Genomic DNA, 24,317 nt, shown 5'->3' on the forward strand with positions numbered 1-24,317 from the left:
CTAGAACCGAGCACTAAACAATATTCCGGAGACCTAAACCCTAAAGCCGAGCCCTGAACCCTAAAGCTGAGCCCTAAGCCCTAGCCCCGAACCCTTAACCATAATGCCGAGCCCCGGAAACCTGGCCCTAAACCCTAGAGCCGAGCCCTAAACAATATTCCGGAGCCCCAAACCCTAAAGCCGAGCCCTGAACCCTAAAGCTGAGCCCTAAGCCCTAGCCCCGAGCCCTAAACCCTAATGCTGAGCACCGGAAACCTGGCCCTAAACCCTAGAACCAAGCCCTAAACCCTATTCCGGAGCCCCAAACCCTAAAGCCGAGCCCTGAACCCTAAAGCTGAGCCCTAAGCCCTAGCCCCGAACCCTTAACCATAATGCCGAGCCCCGGAAACCTGGCCCTAAACCCTAGAGCCGAGCCCTAAACAATATTCCGGAGCCCCAAACCCTAAAGCCGAGCCCTGAACCCTAAAGCTGAGCCCTAAGCCCTAGCCCCGAGCCCTAAACCCTAATGCTGAGCACCGGAAACCTGGCCCTAAACCCTAGAACCAAGCCCTAAACCCTATTCCGGAGCCCCAAACCCTAAAGCCGAGCCCTGAACCCTAAAGCTGAGCCCTAAGCCCTAGCCCCGAACCCTTAACCATAATGCCGAGCCCCGGAAACCTGGCCCTAAACCCTCGAACCGAGCCCTAAACAATATTCCGGAGCCCTAAACCCTAAAGACGAGCCCTGAACCCTAAAGCTGAGCCCTAAGCCCTAGCCCCGAACCCTTAACCATAATGCCGAGCCCCGGAAACCTGGCCCTAAACCCTCGAACCGAGCCCTAAACAATATTCCGGAGCCCTAAACCCTAAAGACGAGCCCTGAACCCTAAAGCTGAGCCCTAAGCCCTAGCCCCGAACCCTTAACCATAATGCCGAGCCCCGGAAACCTGGCCCTAAACCCTAGAGCCGAGCCCTAAACAATATTCCGGAGCCCTAAACCCTAAAGACGAGCCCTGAACCCTAAAGCTGAGCCCTAAGCCCTAGCCCCGAGCCCTAAACCCTAATGCTGAGCACCGGAAACCTGGCCCTAAACCCTAGAACCAAGCCCTAAACCCTATTCCGGAGCCCCAAACCCTAAAGCCGAGCCCTGAACCCTAAAGCTGAGCCCTAAGCCCTAGCCCCGAGCCCTAAACCCTAATGCTGAGCACCGGAAACCTGGCCCTAAACCCTAGAACCAAGCCCTAAACCCTATTCCGGAGCCCCAAACCCTAAAGCCGAGCCCTGAACCCTAAAGCTGAGCCCTAAGCCCTAGCCCCGAACCCTTAACCATAATGCCGAGCCCCGGAAACCTGGCCCTAAACCCTAGAGCCGAGCCCTAAACAATATTCCGGAGCCCTAAACCCTAAAGACGAGCCCTGAACCCTAAAGCTGAGCCCTAAGCCCTAGCCCCGAACCCTTAACCATAATGCCGAGCCCCGGAAACCTGGCCCTAAACCCTCGAACCGAGCCCTAAACAATATTCCGGAGCCCTAAACCCTAAAGACGAGCCCTGAACCCTAAAGCTGAGCCCTAAGCCCTAGCCCCGAACCCTTAACCATAATGCCGAGCCCCGGAAACCTGGCCCTAAACCCTCGAACCGAGCCCTAAACAATATTCCGGAGCCCTAAACCCTAAAGACGAGCCCTGAACCCTAAAGCTGAGCCCTAAGCCCTAGCCCCGAACCCTTAACCATAATGCCGAGCCCCGGAAACCTGGCCCTAAACCCTAGAGCCGAGCCCTAAACAATATTCCGGAGCCCTAAACCCTAAAGACGAGCCCTGAACCCTAAAGCTGAGCCCTAAGCCCTAGCCCCGAACCCTTAACCATAATGCCGAGCCCCGGAAACCTGGCCCTAAACCCTCGAACCGAGCCCTAAACAATATTCCGGAGCCCTAAACCCTAAAGACGAGCCCTGAACCCTAAAGCTGAGCCCTAAGCCCTAGCCCCGAACCCTTAACCATAATGCCGAGCCCCGGAAACCTGGCCCTAAACCCTCGAACCGAGCCCTAAACAATATTCCGGAGCCCTAAACCCTAAAGACGAGCCCTGAACCCTAAAGCTGAGCCCTAAGCCCTAGCCCCGAACCCTTAACCATAATGCCGAGCCCCGGAAACCTGGCCCTAAACCCTCGAACCGAGCCCTAAACAATATTCCGGAGCCCTAAACCCTAAAGACGAGCCCTGAACCCTAAAGCTGAGCCCTAAGCCCTAGCCCCGAACCCTTAACCATAATGCCGAGCCCCGGAAACCTGGCCCTAAACCCTCGAACCGAGCCCTAAACAATATTCCGGAGCCCTAAACCCTAAAGACGAGCCCTGAACCCTAAAGCTGAGCCCTAAGCCCTAGCCCCGAGCCCTAAACCCTAATGCTGAGCACCGGAAACCTGGCCCTAAACCCTAGAACCAAGCCCTAAACCCTATTCCGGAGCCCCAAACCCTAAAGCCGAGCCCTGAACCCTAAAGCTGAGCCCTAAGCCCTAGCCCCGAACCCTTAACCATAATGCCGAGCCCCGGAAACCTGGCCCTAAACCCTCGAACCGAGCCCTAAACAATATTCCGGAGCCCTAAACCCTAAAGACGAGCCCTGAACCCTAAAGCTGAGCCCTAAGCCCTAGCCCCGAACCCTTAACCATAATGCCGAGCCCCGGAAACCTGGCCCTAAACCCTCGAACCGAGCCCTAAACAATATTCCGGAGCCCTAAACCCTAAAGACGAGCCCTGAACCCTAAAGCTGAGCCCTAAGCCCTAGCCCCGAACCCTTAACCATAATGCCGAGCCCCGGAAACCTGGCCCTAAACCCTCGAACCGAGCCCTAAACAATATTCCGGAGCCCTAAACCCTAAAGACGAGCCCTGAACCCTAAAGCTGAGCCCTAAGCCCTAGCCCCGAACCCTTAACCATAATGCCGAGCCCCGGAAACCTGGCCCTAAACCCTCGAACCGAGCCCTAAACAATATTCCGGAGCCCTAAACCCTAAAGACGAGCCCTGAACCCTAAAGCTGAGCCCTAAGCCCTAGCCCCGAACCCTTAACCATAATGCCGAGCCCCGGAAACCTGGCCCTAAACCCTCGAACCGAGCCCTAAACAATATTCCGGAGCCCTAAACCCTAAAGACGAGCCCTGAACCCTAAAGCTGAGCCCTAAGCCCTAGCCCCGAACCCTTAACCATAATGCCGAGCCCCGGAAACCTGGCCCTAAACCCTCGAACCGAGCCCTAAACAATATTCCGGAGCCCTAAACCCTAAAGACGAGCCCTGAACCCTAAAGCTGAGCCCTAAGCCCTAGCCCCGAACCCTTAACCATAATGCCGAGCCCCGGAAACCTGGCCCTAAACCCTAGAGCCGAGCCCTAAACAATATTCCGGAGCCCTAAACCCTAAAGACGAGCCCTGAACCCTAAAGCTGAGCCCTAAGCCCTAGCCCCGAACCCTTAACCATAATGCCGAGCCCCGGAAACCTGGCCCTAAACCCTCGAACCGAGCCCTAAACAATATTCCGGAGCCCTAAACCCTAAAGACGAGCCCTGAACCCTAAAGCTGAGCCCTAAGCCCTAGCCCCGAACCCTTAACCATAATGCCGAGCCCCGGAAACCTGGCCCTAAACCCTCGAACCGAGCCCTAAACAATATTCCGGAGCCCTAAACCCTAAAGACGAGCCCTGAACCCTAAAGCTGAGCCCTAAGCCCTAGCCCCGAACCCTTAACCATAATGCCGAGCCCCGGAAACCTGGCCCTAAACCCTAGAGCCGAGCCCTAAACAATATTCCGGAGACCTAAACCCTAAAGCCGAGCCCTAAACCCTAAAGCTGAGCCCTAAGCCCTAGCCCCGAGCCCTAAACCCTAATGCCGAGCACCGGAAACCTGGCCCTAAACCCTAGAACCAAGCCCTAAACCCTATTCCGGAGCCCCAAACCCTAAAGCCGAGCCCTGAACCCTAAAGCTGAGCCCTAAGCCCTAGCCCCGAACCCTTAACCATAATGCCGAGCCCCGGAAACCTGGCCCTAAACCCTAGAGCCGAGCCCTAAACAATATTCCGGAGACCTAAACCCTAAAGCCGAGCCCTAAACCCTAAAGCTGAGCCCTAAGCCCTAGCCCCGAACCCTTAACCATAATGCCGAGCCCCGGAAACCTGGCCCTAAACCCTAGAGCCGAGCCCTAAACAATATTCCGGAGACCTAAACCCTAAAGCCGAGCCCTAAACCCTAAAGCTGAGCCCTAAGCCCTAGCCCCGAACCCTAAACCATAATGCCGAGCCCCGGAAACCTGGCCCTAAACCCTAGAGCCGAGCCCTAAACAATATTCCGGAGCCCTAAACCCTAAAGACGAGCCCTGAACCCTAAAGCTGAGCCCTAAGCCCTAGCCCCGAACCCTAAACCATAATGCCGAGCCCCGGAAACCTGGCCCTAAACCCTCGAACCGAGCCCTAAACAATATTCCGGAGCCCTAAACCCTAAAGACGAGCCCTGAACCCTAAAGCTGAGCCCTAAGCCCTAGCCCCGAGCCCTAAACCCTAATGCTGAGCACCGGAAACCTGGCCCTAAACCCTAGAACCAAGCCCTAAACCCTATTCCGGAGCCCCAAACCCTAAAGCCGAGCCCTGAACCCTAAAGCTGAGCCCTAAGCCCTAGCCCCGAACCCTTAACCATAATGCCGAGCCCCGGAAACCTGGCCCTAAACCCTCGAACCGAGCCCTAAACAATATTCCGGAGCCCTAAACCCTAAAGACGAGCCCTGAACCCTAAAGCTGAGCCCTAAGCCCTAGCCCCGAACCCTAAACCATAATGCCGAGCCCCGGAAACCTGGCCCTAAACCCTAGAGCCGAGCCCTAAACAATATTCCGGAGACCTAAACCCTAAAGCCGAGCCCTAAACCCTAAAGCTGAGCCCTAAGCCCTAGCCCCGAACCCTAAACCATAATGCCGAGCCCCGGAAACCTGGCCCTAAACCCTAGAGCCGAGCCCTAAACAATATTCCGGAGCCCTAAACCCTAAAGCCGAGCCCTGAACCCTAAAGCTGAGCCCTAAGCCCTAGCCCCGAGCCCTAAACCCTAATGCTGAGCACCGGAAACCTGGCCCTAAACCCTAGAACCAAGCCCTAAACCCTATTCCGGAGCCCCAAACCCTAAAGCCGAGCCCTGAACCCTAAAGCTGAGCCCTAAGCCCTAGCCCCGAACCCTTAACCATAATGCCGAGCCCCGGAAACCTGGCCCTAAACCCTCGAACCGAGCCCTAAACAATATTCCGGAGCCCTAAACCCTAAAGACGAGCCCTGAACCCTAAAGCTGAGCCCTAAGCCCTAGCCCCGAACCCTAAACCATAATGCCGAGCCCCGGAAACCTGGCCCTAAACCCTAGAGCCGAGCCCTAAACAATATTCCGGAGACCTAAACCCTAAAGCCGAGCCCTAAACCCTAAAGCTGAGCCCTAAGCCCTAGCCCCGAGCCCTAAACCCTAATGCTGAGCACCGGAAACCTGGCCCTAAACCCTAGAACCAAGCCCTAAACCCTATTCCGGAGCCCCAAACCCTAAAGCCGAGCCCTGAACCCTAAAGCTGAGCCCTAAGCCCTAGCCCCGAACCCTAAACCATAATGCCGAGCCCCGGAAACCTGGCCCTAAACCCTAGAGCCGAGCCCTAAACAATATTCCGGAGCCCTAAACCCTAAAGACGAGCCCTGAACCCTAAAGCTGAGCCCTAAGCCCTAGCCCCGAGCCCTAAACCCTAATGCCGAGCCCCGGAAACCTGGCCCTAAACCCTCGAACCGAGCCCTAAACAATATTCCGGAGCCCTAAACCCTAAAGACGAGCCCTGAACCCTAAAGCTGAGCCCTAAGCCCTAGCCCCGAACCCTTAACCATAATGCCGAGCCCCGGAAACCTGGCCCTAAACCCTAGAGCCGAGCCCTAAACAATATTCCGGAGCCCTAAACCCTAAAGCCGAGCCCTGAACCCTAAAGCTGAGCCCTAAGCCCTAGCCCCGAACCCTAAACCATAATGCCGAGCCCCGGAAACCTGGCCCTAAACCCTAGAGCCGAGCCCTAAACAATATTCCGGAGCCCTAAACCCTAAAGACGAGCCCTGAACCCTAAAGCTGAGCCCTAAGCCCTAGCCCCGAACCCTAAACCATAATGCCGAGCCCCGGAAACCTGGCCCTAAACCCTAGAGCCGAGCCCTAAACAATATTCCGGAGACCTAAACCCTAAAGCCGAGCCCTAAACCCTAAAGCTGAGCCCTAAGCCCTAGCCCCGAGCCCTAAACCCTAATGCTGAGCACCGGAAACCTGGCCCTAAACCCTAGAACCAAGCCCTAAACCCTATTCCGGAGCCCCAAACCCTAAAGCCGAGCCCTGAACCCTAAAGCTGAGCCCTAAGCCCTAGCCCCGAACCCTAAACCATAATGCCGAGCCCCGGAAACCTGGCCCTAAACCCTAGAGCCGAGCCCTAAACAATATTCCGGAGCCCTAAACCCTAAAGACGAGCCCTGAACCCTAAAGCTGAGCCCTAAGCCCTAGCCCCGAGCCCTAAACCCTAATGCCGAGCCCCGGAAACCTGGCCCTAAACCCTCGAACCGAGCCCTAAACAATATTCCGGAGCCCTAAACCCTAAAGACGAGCCCTGAACCCTAAAGCTGAGCCCTAAGCCCTAGCCCCGAACCCTTAACCATAATGCCGAGCCCCGGAAACCTGGCCCTAAACCCTCGAACCGAGCCCTAAACAATATTCCGGAGCCCTAAACCCTAAAGACGAGCCCTGAACCCTAAAGCTGAGCCCTAAGCCCTAGCCCCGAACCCTAAACCATAATGCCGAGCCCCGGAAACCTGGCCCTAAACCCTAGAGCCGAGCCCTAAACAATATTCCGGAGACCTAAACCCTAAAGCCGAGCCCTGAACCCTAAAGCTGAGCCCTAAGCCCTAGCCCCGAACCCTTAACCATAATGCCGAGCACCGGAAACCTGGCCCTAAACCCTAGAACCAAGCCCTAAACCCTATTCCGGAGCCCCAAACCCTAAAGCCGAGCCCTGAACCCTAAAGCTGAGCCCTAAGCCCTAGCCCCGAGCCCTAAACCCTAATGCTGAGCACCGGAAACCTGGCCCTAAACCCTAGAACCAAGCCCTAAACCCTATTCCGGAGCCCCAAACCCTAAAGCCGAGCCCTGAACCCTAAAGCTGAGCCCTAAGCCCTAGCCCCGAACCCTAAACCATAATGCCGAGCCCCGGAAACCTGGCCCTAAACCCTAGAGCCGAGCCCTAAACAATATTCCGGAGCCCTAAACCCTAAAGACGAGCCCTGAACCCTAAAGCTGAGCCCTAAGCCCTAGCCCCGAGCCCTAAACCCTAATGCCGAGCCCCGGAAACCTGGCCCTAAACCCTCGAACCGAGCCCTAAACAATATTCCGGAGCCCTAAACCCTAAAGACGAGCCCTGAACCCTAAAGCTGAGCCCTAAGCCCTAGCCCCGAACCCTTAACCATAATGCCGAGCCCCGGAAACCTGGCCCTAAACCCTCGAACCGAGCCCTAAACAATATTCCGGAGCCCTAAACCCTAAAGACGAGCCCTGAACCCTAAAGCTGAGCCCTAAGCCCTAGCCCCGAACCCTAAACCATAATGCCGAGCCCCGGAAACCTGGCCCTAAACCCTAGAGCCGAGCCCTAAACAATATTCCGGAGACCTAAACCCTAAAGCCGAGCCCTAAACCCTAAAGCTGAGCCCTAAGCCCTAGCCCCGAGCCCTAAACCCTAATGCTGAGCACCGGAAACCTGGCCCTAAACCCTAGAACCAAGCCCTAAACCCTATTCCGGAGCCCCAAACCCTAAAGCCGAGCCCTGAACCCTAAAGCTGAGCCCTAAGCCCTAGCCCCGAACCCTTAACCATAATGCCGAGCCCCGGAAACCTGGCCCTAAACCCTCGAACCGAGCCCTAAACAATATTCCGGAGCCCTAAACCCTAAAGACGAGCCCTGAACCCTAAAGCTGAGCCCTAAGCCCTAGCCCCGAACCCTTAACCATAATGCCGAGCCCCGGAAACCTGGCCCTAAACCCTCGAACCGAGCCCTAAACAATATTCCGGAGCCCTAAACCCTAAAGACGAGCCCTGAACCCTAAAGCTGAGCCCTAAGCCCTAGCCCCGAACCCTTAACCATAATGCCGAGCCCCGGAAACCTGGCCCTAAACCCTAGAGCCGAGCCCTAAACAATATTCCGGAGCCCTAAACCCTAAAGACGAGCCCTGAACCCTAAAGCTGAGCCCTAAGCCCTAGCCCCGAACCCTTAACCATAATGCCGAGCCCCGGAAACCTGGCCCTAAACCCTCGAACCGAGCCCTAAACAATATTCCGGAGCCCTAAACCCTAAAGACGAGCCCTGAACCCTAAAGCTGAGCCCTAAGCCCTAGCCCCGAGCCCTAAACCCTAATGCTGAGCACCGGAAACCTGGCCCTAAACCCTAGAACCAAGCCCTAAACCCTATTCCGGAGCCCCAAACCCTAAAGCCGAGCCCTGAACCCTAAAGCTGAGCCCTAAGCCCTAGCCCCGAACCCTTAACCATAATGCCGAGCCCCGGAAACCTGGCCCTAAACCCTCGAACCGAGCCCTAAACAATATTCCGGAGCCCTAAACCCTAAAGACGAGCCCTGAACCCTAAAGCTGAGCCCTAAGCCCTAGCCCCGAACCCTAAACCATAATGCCGAGCCCCGGAAACCTGGCCCTAAACCCTAGAGCCGAGCCCTAAACAATATTCCGGAGACCTAAACCCTAAAGCCGAGCCCTAAACCCTAAAGCTGAGCCCTAAGCCCTAGCCCCGAGCCCTAAACCCTAATGCTGAGCACCGGAAACCTGGCCCTAAACCCTAGAACCAAGCCCTAAACCCTATTCCGGAGCCCCAAACCCTAAAGCCGAGCCCTGAACCCTAAAGCTGAGCCCTAAGCCCTAGCCCCGAACCCTAAACCATAATGCCGAGCCCCGGAAACCTGGCCCTAAACCCTAGAGCCGAGCCCTAAACAATATTCCGGAGCCCTAAACCCTAAAGACGAGCCCTGAACCCTAAAGCTGAGCCCTAAGCCCTAGCCCCGAGCCCTAAACCCTAATGCCGAGCCCCGGAAACCTGGCCCTAAACCCTCGAACCGAGCCCTAAACAATATTCCGGAGCCCTAAACCCTAAAGACGAGCCCTGAACCCTAAAGCTGAGCCCTAAGCCCTAGCCCCGAACCCTTAACCATAATGCCGAGCCCCGGAAACCTGGCCCTAAACCCTAGAGCCGAGCCCTAAACAATATTCCGGAGCCCTAAACCCTAAAGCCGAGCCCTGAACCCTAAAGCTGAGCCCTAAGCCCTAGCCCCGAACCCTAAACCATAATGCCGAGCCCCGGAAACCTGGCCCTAAACCCTAGAGCCGAGCCCTAAACAATATTCCGGAGCCCTAAACCCTAAAGACGAGCCCTGAACCCTAAAGCTGAGCCCTAAGCCCTAGCCCCGAACCCTTAACCATAATGCCGAGCCCCGGAAACCTGGCCCTAAACCCTAGAGCCGAGCCCTAAACAATATTCCGGAGCCCTAAACCCTAAAGACGAGCCCTGAACCCTAAAGCTGAGCCCTAAGCCCTAGCCCCGAGCCCTAAACCCTAATGCTGAGCACCGGAAACCTGGCCCTAAACCCTAGAACCAAGCCCTAAACCCTATTCCGGAGCCCCAAACCCTAAAGCCGAGCCCTGAACCCTAAAGCTGAGCCCTAAGCCCTAGCCCCGAACCCTTAACCATAATGCCGAGCCCCGGAAACCTGGCCCTAAACCCTCGAACCGAGCCCTAAACAATATTCCGGAGCCCTAAACCCTAAAGACGAGCCCTGAACCCTAAAGCTGAGCCCTAAGCCCTAGCCCCGAACCCTTAACCATAATGCCGAGCCCCGGAAACCTGGCCCTAAACCCTCGAACCGAGCCCTAAACAATATTCCGGAGCCCTAAACCCTAAAGACGAGCCCTGAACCCTAAAGCTGAGCCCTAAGCCCTAGCCCCGAACCCTTAACCATAATGCCGAGCCCCGGAAACCTGGCCCTAAACCCTCGAACCGAGCCCTAAACAATATTCCGGAGCCCTAAACCCTAAAGACGAGCCCTGAACCCTAAAGCTGAGCCCTAAGCCCTAGCCCCGAACCCTTAACCATAATGCCGAGCCCCGGAAACCTGGCCCTAAACCCTCGAACCGAGCCCTAAACAATATTCCGGAGCCCTAAACCCTAAAGACGAGCCCTGAACCCTAAAGCTGAGCCCTAAGCCCTAGCCCCGAACCCTTAACCATAATGCCGAGCCCCGGAAACCTGGCCCTAAACCCTCGAACCGAGCCCTAAACAATATTCCGGAGCCCTAAACCCTAAAGACGAGCCCTGAACCCTAAAGCTGAGCCCTAAGCCCTAGCCCCGAACCCTTAACCATAATGCCGAGCCCCGGAAACCTGGCCCTAAACCCTCGAACCGAGCCCTAAACAATATTCCGGAGCCCTAAACCCTAAAGACGAGCCCTGAACCCTAAAGCTGAGCCCTAAGCCCTAGCCCCGAACCCTTAACCATAATGCCGAGCCCCGGAAACCTGGCCCTAAACCCTCGAACCGAGCCCTAAACAATATTCCGGAGCCCTAAACCCTAAAGACGAGCCCTGAACCCTAAAGCTGAGCCCTAAGCCCTAGCCCCGAACCCTTAACCATAATGCCGAGCCCCGGAAACCTGGCCCTAAACCCTCGAACCGAGCCCTAAACAATATTCCGGAGCCCTAAACCCTAAAGACGAGCCCTGAACCCTAAAGCTGAGCCCTAAGCCCTAGCCCCGAACCCTTAACCATAATGCCGAGCCCCGGAAACCTGGCCCTAAACCCTCGAACCGAGCCCTAAACAATATTCCGGAGCCCTAAACCCTAAAGACGAGCCCTGAACCCTAAAGCTGAGCCCTAAGCCCTAGCCCCGAACCCTTAACCATAATGCCGAGCCCCGGAAACCTGGCCCTAAACCCTCGAACCGAGCCCTAAACAATATTCCGGAGCCCTAAACCCTAAAGACGAGCCCTGAACCCTAAAGCTGAGCCCTAAGCCCTAGCCCCGAACCCTTAACCATAATGCCGAGCCCCGGAAACCTGGCCCTAAACCCTCGAACCGAGCCCTAAACAATATTCCGGAGCCCTAAACCCTAAAGACGAGCCCTGAACCCTAAAGCTGAGCCCTAAGCCCTAGCCCCGAACCCTTAACCATAATGCCGAGCCCCGGAAACCTGGCCCTAAACCCTCGAACCGAGCCCTAAACAATATTCCGGAGCCCTAAACCCTAAAGACGAGCCCTGAACCCTAAAGCTGAGCCCTAAGCCCTAGCCCCGAACCCTTAACCATAATGCCGAGCCCCGGAAACCTGGCCCTAAACCCTCGAACCGAGCCCTAAACAATATTCCGGAGCCCTAAACCCTAAAGACGAGCCCTGAACCCTAAAGCTGAGCCCTAAGCCCTAGCCCCGAACCCTTAACCATAATGCCGAGCCCCGGAAACCTGGCCCTAAACCCTAGAGCCGAGCCCTAAACAATATTCCGGAGCCCTAAACCCTAAAGACGAGCCCTGAACCCTAAAGCTGAGCCCTAAGCCCTAGCCCCGAACCCTTAACCATAATGCCGAGCCCCGGAAACCTGGCCCTAAACCCTAGAGCCGAGCCCTAAACAATATTCCGGAGCCCTAAACCCTAAAGACGAGCCCTGAACCCTAAAGCTGAGCCCTAAGCCCTAGCCCCGAGCCCTAAACCCTAATGCTGAGCACCGGAAACCTGGCCCTAAACCCTAGAACCAAGCCCTAAACCCTATTCCGGAGCCCCAAACCCTAAAGCCGAGCCCTGAACCCTAAAGCTGAGCCCTAAGCCCTAGCCCCGAACCCTTAACCATAATGCCGAGCCCCGGAAACCTGGCCCTAAACCCTCGAACCGAGCCCTAAACAATATTCCGGAGCCCTAAACCCTAAAGACGAGCCCTGAACCCTAAAGCTGAGCCCTAAGCCCTAGCCCCGAACCCTAAACCATAATGCCGAGCCCCGGAAACCTGGCCCTAAACCCTAGAGCCGAGCCCTAAACAATATTCCGGAGACCTAAACCCTAAAGCCGAGCCCTAAACCCTAAAGCTGAGCCCTAAGCCCTAGCCCCGAGCCCTAAACCCTAATGCTGAGCACCGGAAACCTGGCCCTAAACCCTAGAACCAAGCCCTAAACCCTATTCCGGAGCCCCAAACCCTAAAGCCGAGCCCTGAACCCTAAAGCTGAGCCCTAAGCCCTAGCCCCGAGCCCTAAACCCTAATGCTGAGCACCGGAAACCTGGCCCTAAACCCTAGAACCAAGCCCTAAACCCTATTCCGGAGCCCCAAACCCTAAAGCCGAGCCCTGAACCCTAAAGCTGAGCCCTAAGCCCTAGCCCCGAACCCTTAACCATAATGCCGAGCCCCGGAAACCTGGCCCTAAACCCTCGAACCGAGCCCTAAACAATATTCCGGAGCCCTAAACCCTAAAGACGAGCCCTGAACCCTAAAGCTGAGCCCTAAGCCCTAGCCCCGAACCCTAAACCATAATGCCGAGCCCCGGAAACCTGGCCCTAAACCCTAGAGCCGAGCCCTAAACAATATTCCGGAGACCTAAACCCTAAAGCCGAGCCCTAAACCCTAAAGCTGAGCCCTAAGCCCTAGCCCCGAGCCCTAAACCCTAATGCTGAGCACCGGAAACCTGGCCCTAAACCCTAGAACCAAGCCCTAAACCCTATTCCGGAGCCCCAAACCCTAAAGCCGAGCCCTGAACCCTAAAGCTGAGCCCTAAGCCCTAGCCCCGAGCCCTAAACCCTAATGCTGAGCACCGGAAACCTGGCCCTAAACCCTAGAACCAAGCCCTAAACCCTATTCCGGAGCCCCAAACCCTAAAGCCGAGCCCTGAACCCTAAAGCTGAGCCCTAAGCCCTAGCCCCGAACCCTTAACCATAATGCCGAGCCCCGGAAACCTGGCCCTAAACCCTCGAACCGAGCCCTAAACAATATTCCGGAGCCCTAAACCCTAAAGACGAGCCCTGAACCCTAAAGCTGAGCCCTAAGCCCTAGCCCCGAACCCTTAACCATAATGCCGAGCCCCGGAAACCTGGCCCTAAACCCTAGAGCCGAGCCCTAAACAATATTCCGGAGACCTAAACCCTAAAGCCGAGCCCTAAACCCTAAAGCTGAGCCCTAAGCCCTAGCCCCGAACCCTAAACCATAATGCCGAGCCCCGGAAACCTGGCCCTAAACCCTAGAGCCGAGCCCTAAACAATATTCCGGAGCCCTAAACCCTAAAGACGAGCCCTGAACCCTAAAGCTGAGCCCTAAGCCCTAGCCCCGAACCCTAAACCATAATGCCGAGCCCCGGAAACCTGGCCCTAAACCCTAGAACCGAGCACTAAACAATATTCCGGAGCCCCAAACCCTAAAGCCGAGCCCTGAACCCTAAAGCTGAGCCCTAAGCCCTAGCCCCGAACCCTTAACCATAATGCCGAGCCCCGGAAACCTGGCCCTAAACCCTAGAGCCGAGCCCTAAACAATATTCCGGAGCCCTAAACCCTAAAGCCGAGCCCTGAACCCTAAAGCTGAGCCCTAAGCCCTAGCCCCGAGCCCTAAACCCTAATGCTGAGCACCGGAAACCTGGCCCTAAACCCTAGAACCAAGCCCTAAACCCTATTCCGGAGCCCCAAACCCTAAAGCCGAGCCCTGAACCCTAAAGCTGAGCCCTAAGCCCTAGCCCCGAACCCTTAACCATAATGCCGAGCCCCGGAAACCTGGCCCTAAACCCTCGAACCGAGCCCTAAACAATATTCCGGAGCCCTAAACCCTAAAGACGAGCCCTGAACCCTAAAGCTGAGCCCTAAGCCCTAGCCCCGAACCCTTAACCATAATGCCGAGCCCCGGAAACCTGGCCCTAAACCCTAGAGCCGAGCCCTAAACAATATTCCGGAGACCTAAACCCTAAAGCCGAGCCCTAAACCCTAAAGCTGAGCCCTAAGCCCTAGCCCCGAACCCTAAACCATAATGCCGAGCCCCGGAAACCTGGCCCTAAACCCTAGAGCCGAGCCCTAAACAATATTCCGGAGCCCTAAACCCTAAAGACGAGCCCTGAACCCTAAAGCTGAGCCCTAAGCCCTAGCCCCGAACCCTAAACCATAATGCCGAGCCCCGGAAACCTGGCCCTAAACCCTAGAACCGAGCACTAAACAATATTCCGGAGCCCCAAACCCTAAAGCCGAGCCCTGAACCCTAAAGCTGAGCCCTAAGCCCTAGCCCCGAACCCTTAACCATAATGCCGAGCCCCGGAAACCTGGCCCTAAACCCTAGAGCCGAGCCCTAAACAATATTCCGGAGACCTAAACCCTAAAGCCGAGCCCTAAACCCTAAAGCTGAGCCCTAAGCCCTAGCCCCGAACCCTAAACCATAATGCCGAGCCCCGGAAACCTGGCCCTAAACCCTAGAACCGAGCCCTAAACAATATTCCGGAGACCTAAACCCTAAAGCCGAGCCCTAAACCCTAAAGCTGAGCCCTAAGCCCTAGCCCCGAACCCTAAACCATAATGCCGAGCCCCGGAAACCTGGCCCTAAACCCTAGAGCCGAGCCCTAAACAATATTCCGGAGACCTAAACCCTAAAGCCGAGCCCTAAACCCTAAAGCTGAGCCCTAAGCCCTAGCCCCGAACCCTAAACCATAATGCCGAGCCCCGGAAACCTGGCCCTAAACCCTAGAGCCGAGCCCTAAACAATATTCCGGAGCCCTAAACCCTAAAGACGAGCCCTGAACCCTAAAGCTGAGCCCTAAGCCCTAGCCCCGAGCCCTAAACCCTAATGCTGAGCACCGGAAACCTGGCCCTAAACCCTAGAACCAAGCCCTAAACCCTATTCCGGAGCCCCAAACCCTAAAGCCGAGCCCTGAACCCTAAAGCTGAGCCCTAAGCCCTAGCCCCGAGCCCTAAACCCTAATGCTGAGCACCGGAAACCTGGCCCTAAACCCTAGAACCAAGCCCTAAACCCTATTCTGGAGCCCCAAACCCTAAAGCCGAGCCCTGAACCCTAAAGCTGAGCCCTAAGCCCTAGCCCCGAGCCCTAAACCCTAATGCCGAGCCCCGGAAACCTGGCCCTAAACCCTCGAACCGAGCCCTAAACAATATTCCGGAGCCCTAAACCCTAAAGACGAGCCCTGAACCCTAAAGCTGAGCCCTAAGCCCTAGCCCCGAACCCTTAACCATAATGCCGAGCCCCGGAAACCTGGCCCTAAACCCTAGAGCCGAGCCCTAAACAATATTCCGGAGACCTAAACCCTAAAGCCGAGCCCTAAACCCTAAAGCTGAGCCCTAAGCCCTAGCCCCGAACCCTAAACCATAATGCCGAGCCCCGGAAACCTGGCCCTAAACCCTAGAGCCGAGCCCTAAACAATATTCCGGAGCCCTAAACCCTAAAGACGAGCCCTGAACCCTAAAGCTGAGCCCTAAGCCCTAGCCCCGAACCCTAAACCATAATGCCGAGCCCCGGAAACCTGGCCCTAAACCCTAGAACCGAGCACTAAACAATATTCCGGAGCCCCAAACCCTAAAGCCGAGCCCTGAACCCTAAAGCTGAGCCCTAAGCCCTAGCCCCGAACCCTTAACCATAATGCCGAGCCCCGGAAACCTGGCCCTAAACCCTAGAGCCGAGCCCTAAACAATATTCCGGAGACCTAAACCCTAAAGCCGAGCCCTAAACCCTAAAGCTGAGCCCTAAGCCCTAGCCCCGAACCCTAAACCATAATGCCGAGCCCCGGAAACCTGGCCCTAAACCCTAGAACCGAGCCCTAAACAATATTCCGGAGACCTAAACCCTAAAGCCGAGCCCTAAACCCTAAAGCTGAGCCCTAAGCCCTAGCCCCGAACCCTAAACCATAATGCCGAGCCCCGGAAACCTGGCCCTAAACCCTAGAGCCGAGCCCTAAACAATATTCCGGAGACCTAAACCCTAAAGCCGAGCCCTAAACCCTAAAGCTGAGCCCTAAGCCCTAGCCCCGAACCCTAAACCATAATGCCGAGCCCCGGAAACCTGGCCCTAAACCCTAGAGCCGAGCCCTAAACAATATTCCGGAGCCCTAAACCCTAAAGACGAGCCCTGAACCCTAAAGCTGAGCCCTAAGCCCTAGCCCCGAGCCCTAAACCCTAATGCTGAGCACCGGAAACCTGGCCCTAAACCCTAGAACCAAGCCCTAAACCCTATTCCGGAGCCCCAAACCCTAAAGCCGAGCCCTGAACCCTAAAGCTGAGCCCTAAGCCCTAGCCCCGAGCCCTAAACCCTAATGCTGAGCACCGGAAACCTGGCCCTAAACCCTAGAACCAAGCCCTAAACCCTATTCTGGAGCCCCAAACCCTAAAGCCGAGCCCTGAACCCTAAAGCTGAGCCCTAAGCCCTAGCCCCGAGCCCTAAACCCTAATGCCGAGCCCCGGAAACCTGGCCCTAAACCCTCGAACCGAGCCCTAAACAATATTCCGGAGCCCTAAACCCTAAAGACGAGCCCTGAACCCTAAAGCTGAGCCCTAAGCCCTAGCCCCGAACCCTTAACCATAATGCCGAGCCCCGGAAACCTGGCCCTAAACCCTAGAGCCGAGCCCTAAACAATATTCCGGAGACCTAAACCCTAAAGCCGAGCCCTAAACCCTAAAGCTGAGCCCTAAGCCCTAGCCCCGAACCCTAAACCATAATGCCGAGCCCCGGAAACCTGGCCCTAAACCCTAGAGCCGAGCCCTAAACAATATTCCGGAGCCCTAAACCCTAAAGACGAGCCCTGAACCCTAAAGCTGAGCCCTAAGCCCTAGCCCCGAGCCCTAAACCCTAATGCTGAGCACCGGAAACCTGGCCCTAAACCCTAGAACCAAGCCCTAAACCCTATTCCGGAGCCCCAAACCCTAAAGCCGAGCCCTGAACCCTAAAGCTGAGCCCTAAGCCCTAGCCCCGAACCCTTAACCATAATGCCGAGCCCCGGAAACCTGGCCCTAAACCCTCGAACCGAGCCCTAAACAATATTCCGGAGCCCTAAACCCTAAAGACGAGCCCTGAACCCTAAAGCTGAGCCCTAAGCCCTAGCCCCGAACCCTAAACCATAATGCCGAGCCCCGGAAACCTGGCCCTAAACCCTAGAGCCGAGCCCTAAACAATATTCCGGAGACCTAAACCCTAAAGCCGAGCCCTAAACCCTAAAGCTGAGCCCTAAGCCCTAGCCCCGAGCCCTAAACCCTAATGCTGAGCACCGGAAACCTGGCCCTAAACCCTAGAACCAAGCCCTAAACCCTATTCCGGAGCCCCAAACCCTAAAGCCGAGCCCTGAACCCTAAAGCTGAGCCCTAAGCCCTAGCCCCGAGCCCTAAACCCTAATGCTGAGCACCGGAAACCTGGCCCTAAACCCTAGAACCAAGCCCTAAACCCTATTCCGGAGCCCCAAACCCTAAAGCCGAGCCCTGAACCCTAAAGCTGAGCCCTAAGCCCTAGCCCCGAACCCTTAACCATAATGCCGAGCCCCGGAAACCTGGCCCTAAACCCTCGAACCGAGCCCTAAACAATATTCCGGAGCCCTAAACCCTAAAGACGAGCCCTGAACCCTAAAGCTGAGCCCTAAGCCCTAGCCCCGAACCCTTAACCATAATGCCGAGCCCCGGAAACCTGGCCCTAAACCCTAGAGCCGAGCCCTAAACAATATTCCGGAGACCTAAACCCTAAAGCCGAGCCCTAAACCCTAAAGCTGAGCCCTAAGCCCTAGCCCCGAACCCTAAACCATAATGCCGAGCCCCGGAAACCTGGCCCTAAACCCTAGAGCCGAGCCCTAAACAATATTCCGGAGCCCTAAACCCTAAAGACGAGCCCTGAACCCTAAAGCTGAGCCCTAAGCCCTAGCCCCGAGCCCTAAACCCTAATGCCGAGCCCCGGAAACCTGGCCCTAAACCCTCGAACCGAGCCCTAAACAATATTCCGGAGCCCTAAACCCTAAAGACGAGCCCTGAACCCTAAAGCTGAGCCCTAAGCCCTAGCCCCGAACCCTTAACCATAATGCCGAGCCCCGGAAACCTGGCCCTAAACCCTCGAACCGAGCCCTAAACAATATTCCGGAGCCCCAAACCCTAAAGACGAGCCCTGAACCCTAAAGCTGAGCCCTAAGCCCTAGCCCCGAACCCTTAACCATAATGCCGAGCCCCGGAAACCTGGCCCTAAACCCTAGAGCCGAGCCCTAAACAATATTCCGGAGACCTAAACCCTAAAGCCGAGCCCTAAACCCTAAAGCTGAGCCCTAAGCCCTAGCCCCGAGCCCTAAACCCTAATGCTGAGCACCGGAAACCTGGCCCTAAACCCTAGAACCAAGCCCTAAACCCTATTCCGGAGCCCCAAACCCTAAAGCCGAGCCCTGAACCCTAAAGCTGAGCCCTAAGCCCTAGCCCCGAACCCTAAACCATAATGCCGAGCCCCGGAAACCTGGCCCTAAACCCTAGAGCCGAGCCCTAAACAATATTCCGGAGCCCTAAACCCTAAAGACGAGCCCTGAACCCTAAAGCTGAGCCCTAAGCCCTAGCCCCGAGCCCTAAACCCTAATGCCGAGCCCCGGAAACCTGGCCCTAAACCCTCGAACCGAGCCCTAAACAATATTCCGGAGCCCTAAACCCTAAAGACGAGCCCTGAACCCTAAAGCTGAGCCCTCAGCCCTAGCCCCGAACCCTAAACCATAATGCCGAGCCCCGGAAACCTGGCCCTAAACCCTAGAGCCGAGCCCTAAACAATATTCCGGAGCCCTAAACCCTAAAGACGAGCCCTGAACCCTAAAGCTGAGCCCTAAGCCCTAGCCCCGAGCCCTAAACCCTAATGCTGAGCACCGGAAACCTGGCCCTAAACCCTAGAACCAAGCCCTAAACCCTATTCCGGAGCCCCAAACCCTAAAGCCGAGCCCTGAACCCTAAAGCTGAGCCCTAAGCCCTAGCCCCGAACCCTAAACCATAATGCCGAGCCCCGGAAACCTGGCCCTAAACCCTAGAGCCGAGCCCTAAACAATATTCCGGAGCCCTAAACCCTAAAGACGAGCCCTGAACCCTAAAGCTGAGCCCTAAGCCCTAGCCCCGAGCCCTAAACCCTAATGCCGAGCCCCGGAAACCTGGCCCTAAACCCTCGAACCGAGCCCTAAACAATATTCCGGAGCCCTAAACCCTAAAGACGAGCCCTGAACCCTAAAGCTGAGCCCTAAGCCCTAGCCCCGAACCCTTAACCATAATGCCGAGCCCCGGAAACCTGGCCCTAAACCCTAGAGCCGAGCCCTAAACAATATTCCGGAGACCTAAACCCTAAAGCCGAGCCCTAAACCCTAAAGCTGAGCCCTAAGCCCTAGCCCCGAACCCTTAACCATAATGCCGAGCCCCGGAAACCTGGCCCTAAACCCTAGAACCGAGCCCTAAACAATATTCCGGAGACCTAAACCCTAAAGCCGAGCCCTAAACCCTAAAGCTGAGCCCTAAGCCCTAGCCCCGAGCCCTAAACCCTAATGCCGAGCCCCGGAAACCTGGCCCTAAACCCTAGAACCAAGCCCTAAACCCTATTCCGGAGCCCCAAACCCTAAAGCCGAGCCCTGAACCCTAAAGCTGAGCCATAAGCCCTAGCCCCGAACCCTAAACCATAATGCCGAGCCCCGGAAACCTGGCCCTAAACCCTAGAGCCGAGCCCTAAACAATATTCCGGAGCCCTAAACCCTAAAGACGAGCCCTGAACCCTAAAGCTGAGCCCTAAGCCCTAGCCCCGAACCCTAAACCATAATGCCGAGCCCCGGAAACCTGGCCCTAAACCCTAGAGCCGAGCCCTAAACAATATTCCGGAGACCTAAACCCTAAAGCCGAGCCCTAAACCCTAAAGCTGAGCCCTAAGCCCTAGCCCCGAGCCCTAAACCCTAATGCTGAGCACCGGAAACCTGGCCCTAAACCCTAGAACCAAGCCCTAAACCCTATTCCGGAGCCCCAAACCCTAAAGCCGAGCCCTGAACCCTAAAGCTGAGCCCTAAGCCCTAGCCCCGAACCCTAAACCATAATGCCGAGCCCCGGAAACCTGGCCCTAAACCCTAGAGCCGAGCCCTAAACAATATTCCGGAGCCCTAAACCCTAAAGACGAGCCCTGAACCCTAAAGCTGAGCCCTAAGCCCTAGCCCCGAGCCCTAAACCCTAATGCCGAGCCCCGGAAACCTGGCCCTAAACCCTCGAACCGAGCCCTAAACAATATTCCGGAGCCCTAAACCCTAAAGACGAGCCCTGAACCCTAAAGCTGAGCCCTAAGCCCTAGCCCCGAACCCTTAACCATAATGCCGAGCCCCGGAAACCTGGCCCTAAACCCTAGAGCCGAGCCCTAAACAATATTCCGGAGCCCTAAACCCTAAAGACGAGCCCTGAACCCTAAAGCTGAGCCCTAAGCCCTAGCCCCGAACCCTTAACCATAATGCCGAGCCCCGGAAACCTGGCCCTAAACCCTCGAACCGAGCCCTAAACAATATTCCGGAGCCCCAAACCCTAAAGCCGAGCCCTGAACCCTAAAGCTGAGCCCTAAGCCCTAGCCCCGAACCCTAAACCATAATGCCGAGCCCCGGAAACCTGGCCCTAAACCCTAGAGCCGAGCCCTAAACAATATTCCGGAGACCTAAACCCTAAAGCCGAGCCCTAAACCCTAAAGCTGAGCCCTAAGCCCTAGCCCCGAGCCCTAAACCCTAATGCCGAGCCCCGGAAACCTGGCCCTAAACCCTCGAACCGAGCCCTAAACAATATTCCGGAGCCCTAAACCCTAAAGACGAGCCCTGAACCCTAAAGCTGAGCCCTAAGCCCTAGCCCCGAACCCTTAACCATAATGCCGAGCCCCGGAAACCTGGCCCTAAACCCTCGAACCGAGCCCTAAACAATATTCCGGAGCCCTAAACCCTAAAGACGAGCCCTGAACCCTAAAGCTGAGCCCTAAGCCCTAGCCCCGAGCCCTAAACCCTAATGCTGAGCACCGGAAACCTGGCCCTAAACCCTAGAACCAAGCCCTAAACCCTATTCCGGAGCCCCAAACCCTAAAGCCGAGCCCTGAACCCTAAAGCTGAGCCCTAAGCCCTAGCCCCGAACCCTTAACCATAATGCCGAGCCCCGGAAACCTGGCCCTAAACCCTCGAACCGAGCCCTAAACAATATTCCGGAGCCCTAAACCCTAAAGACGAGCCCTGAACCCTAAAGCTGAGCCCTAAGCCCTAGCCCCGAACCCTTAACCATAATGCCGAGCCCCGGAAACCTGGCCCTAAACCCTCGAACCGAGCCCTAAACAATATTCCGGAGCCCTAAACCCTAAAGACGAGCCCTGAACCCTAAAGCTGAGCCCTAAGCCCTAGCCCCGAACCCTTAACCATAATGCCGAGCCCCGGAAACCTGGCCCTAAACCCTCGAACCGAGCCCTAAACAATATTCCGGAGCCCTAAACCCTAAAGACGAGCCCTGAACCCTAAAGCTGAGCCCTAAGCCCTAGCCCCGAACCCTAAACCATAATGCCGAGCCCCGGAAACCTGGCCCTAAACCCTAGAACCAAGCCCTAAACCCTATTCCGGAGCCCCAAACCCTAAAGCCGAGCCCTGAACCCTAAAGCTGAGCCCTAAGCCCTAGCCCCGAGCCCTAAACCCTAATGCTGAGCACCGGAAACCTGGCCCTAAACCCTAGAACCAAGCCCTAAACCCTATTCCGGAGCCCCAAACCCTAAAGCCGAGCCCTGAACCCTAAAGCTGAGCCCTAAGCCCTAGCCCCGAACCCTTAACCATAATGCCGAGCCCCGGAAACCTGGCCCTAAACCCTCGAACCGAGCCCTAAACAATATTCCGGAGCCCTAAACCCTAAAGACGAGCCCTGAACCCTAAAGCTGAGCCCTAAGCCCTAGCCCCGAACCCTTAACCATAATGCCGAGCCCCGGAAACCTGGCCCTAAACCCTCGAACCGAGCCCTAAACAATATTCCGGAGCCCTAAACCCTAAAGACGAGCCCTGAACCCTAAAGCTGAGCCCTAAGCCCTAGCCCCGAACCCTTAACCATAATGCCGAGCCCCGGAAACCTGGCCCTAAACCCTCGAACCGAGCCCTAAACAATATTCCGGAGCCCCAAACCCTAAAGCCGAGCCCTGAACCCTAAAGCTGAGCCCTAAGCCCTAGCCCCGAACCCTTAACCATAATGCCGAGCCCCGGAAACCTGGCCCTAAACCCTCGAACCGAGCCCTAAACAATATTCCGGAGCCCTAAACCCTAAAGACGAGCCCTGAACCCTAAAGCTGAGCCCTAAGCCCTAGCCCCGAGCCCTAAACCCTAATGCTGAGCACCGGAAACCTGGCCCTAAACCCTAGAACCAAGCCCTAAACCCTATTCCGGAGCCCCAAACCCTAAAGCCGAGCCCTGAACCCTAAAGCTGAGCCCTAAGCCCTAGCCCCGAACCCTTAACCATAATGCCGAGCCCCGGAAACCTGGCCCTAAACCCTCGAACCGAGCCCTAAACAATATTCCGGAGCCCTAAACCCTAAAGACGAGCCCTGAACCCTAAAGCTGAGCCCTAAGCCCTAGCCCCGAGCCCTAAACCCTAATGCTGAGCACCGGAAACCTGGCCCTAAACCCTAGAACCAAGCCCTAAACCCTATTCCGGAGCCCCAAACCCTAAAGCCGAGCCCTGAACCCTAAAGCTGAGCCCTAAGCCCTAGCCCCGAACCCTTAACCATAATGCCGAGCCCCGGAAACCTGGCCCTAAACCCTCGAACCGAGCCCTAAACAATATTCCGGAGCCCTAAACCCTAAAGACGAGCCCTGAACCCTAAAGCTGAGCCCTAAGCCCTAGCCCCGAACCCTTAACCATAATGCCGAGCCCCGGAAACCTGGCCCTAAACCCTCGAACCGAGCCCTAAACAATATTCCGGAGCCCTAAACCCTAAAGACGAGCCCTGAACCCTAAAGCTGAGCCCTAAGCCCTAGCCCCGAACCCTTAACCATAATGCCGAGCCCCGGAAACCTGGCCCTAAACCCTCGAACCGAGCCCTAAACAATATTCCGGAGCCCTAAACCCTAAAGACGAGCCCTGAACCCTAAAGCTGAGCCCTAAGCCCTAGCCCCGAACCCTTAACCATAATGCCGAGCCCCGGAAACCTGGCCCTAAACCCTCGAACCGAGCCCTAAACAATATTCCGGAGCCCTAAACCCTAAAGACGAGCCCTGAACCCTAAAGCTGAGCCCTAAGCCCTAGCCCCGAACCCTTAACCATAATGCCGAGCCCCGGAAACCTGGCCCTAAACCCTCGAACCGAGCCCTAAACAATATTCCGGAGCCCTAAACCCTAAAGACGAGCCCTGAACCCTAAAGCTGAGCCCTAAGCCCTAGCCCCGAACCCTTAACCATAATGCCGAGCCCCGGAAACCTGGCCCTAAACCCTCGAACCGAGCCCTAAACAATATTCCGGAGCCCTAAACCCTAAAGACGAGCCCTGAACCCTAAAGCTGAGCCCTAAGCCCTAGCCCCGAACCCTTAACCATAATGCCGAGCCCCGGAAACCTGGCCCTAAACCCTCGAACCGAGCCCTAAACAATATTCCGGAGCCCTAAACCCTAAAGACGAGCCCTGAACCCTAAAGCTGAGCCCTAAGCCCTAGCCCCGAACCCTAAACCATAATGCCGAGCCCCGGAAACCTGGCCCTAAACCCTAGAACCAAGCCCTAAACCCTATTCCGGAGCCCCAAACCCTAAAGCCGAGCCCTGAACCCTAAAGCTGAGCCCTAAGCCCTAGCCCCGAGCCCTAAACCCTAATGCTGAGCACCGGAAACCTGGCCCTAAACCCTAGAACCAAGCCCTAAACCCTATTCCGGAGCCCCAAACCCTAAAGCCGAGCCCTGAACCCTAAAGCTGAGCCCTAAGCCCTAGCCCCGAACCCTTAACCATAATGCCGAGCCCCGGAAACCTGGCCCTAAACCCTCGAACCGAGCCCTAAACAATATTCCGGAGCCCTAAACCCTAAAGACGAGCCCTGAACCCTAAAGCTGAGCCCTAAGCCCTAGCCCCGAGCCCTAAACCCTAATGCTGAGCACCGGAAACCTGGCCCTAAACCCTAGAACCAAGCCCTAAACCCTATTCCGGAGCCCCAAACCCTAAAGCCGAGCCCTGAACCCTAAAGCTGAGCCCTAAGCCCTAGCCCCGAACCCTTAACCATAATGCCGAGCCCCGGAAACCTGGCCCTAAACCCTCGAACCGAGCCCTAAACAATATTCCGGAGCCCTAAACCCTAAAGACGAGCCCTGAACCCTA

Source organism: Triturus cristatus, chromosome 9, assembly GCF_964204655.1.
Source record: "Triturus cristatus chromosome 9, aTriCri1.1, whole genome shotgun sequence".
NCBI lineage: Eukaryota > Metazoa > Chordata > Amphibia > Caudata > Salamandridae > Triturus > Triturus cristatus.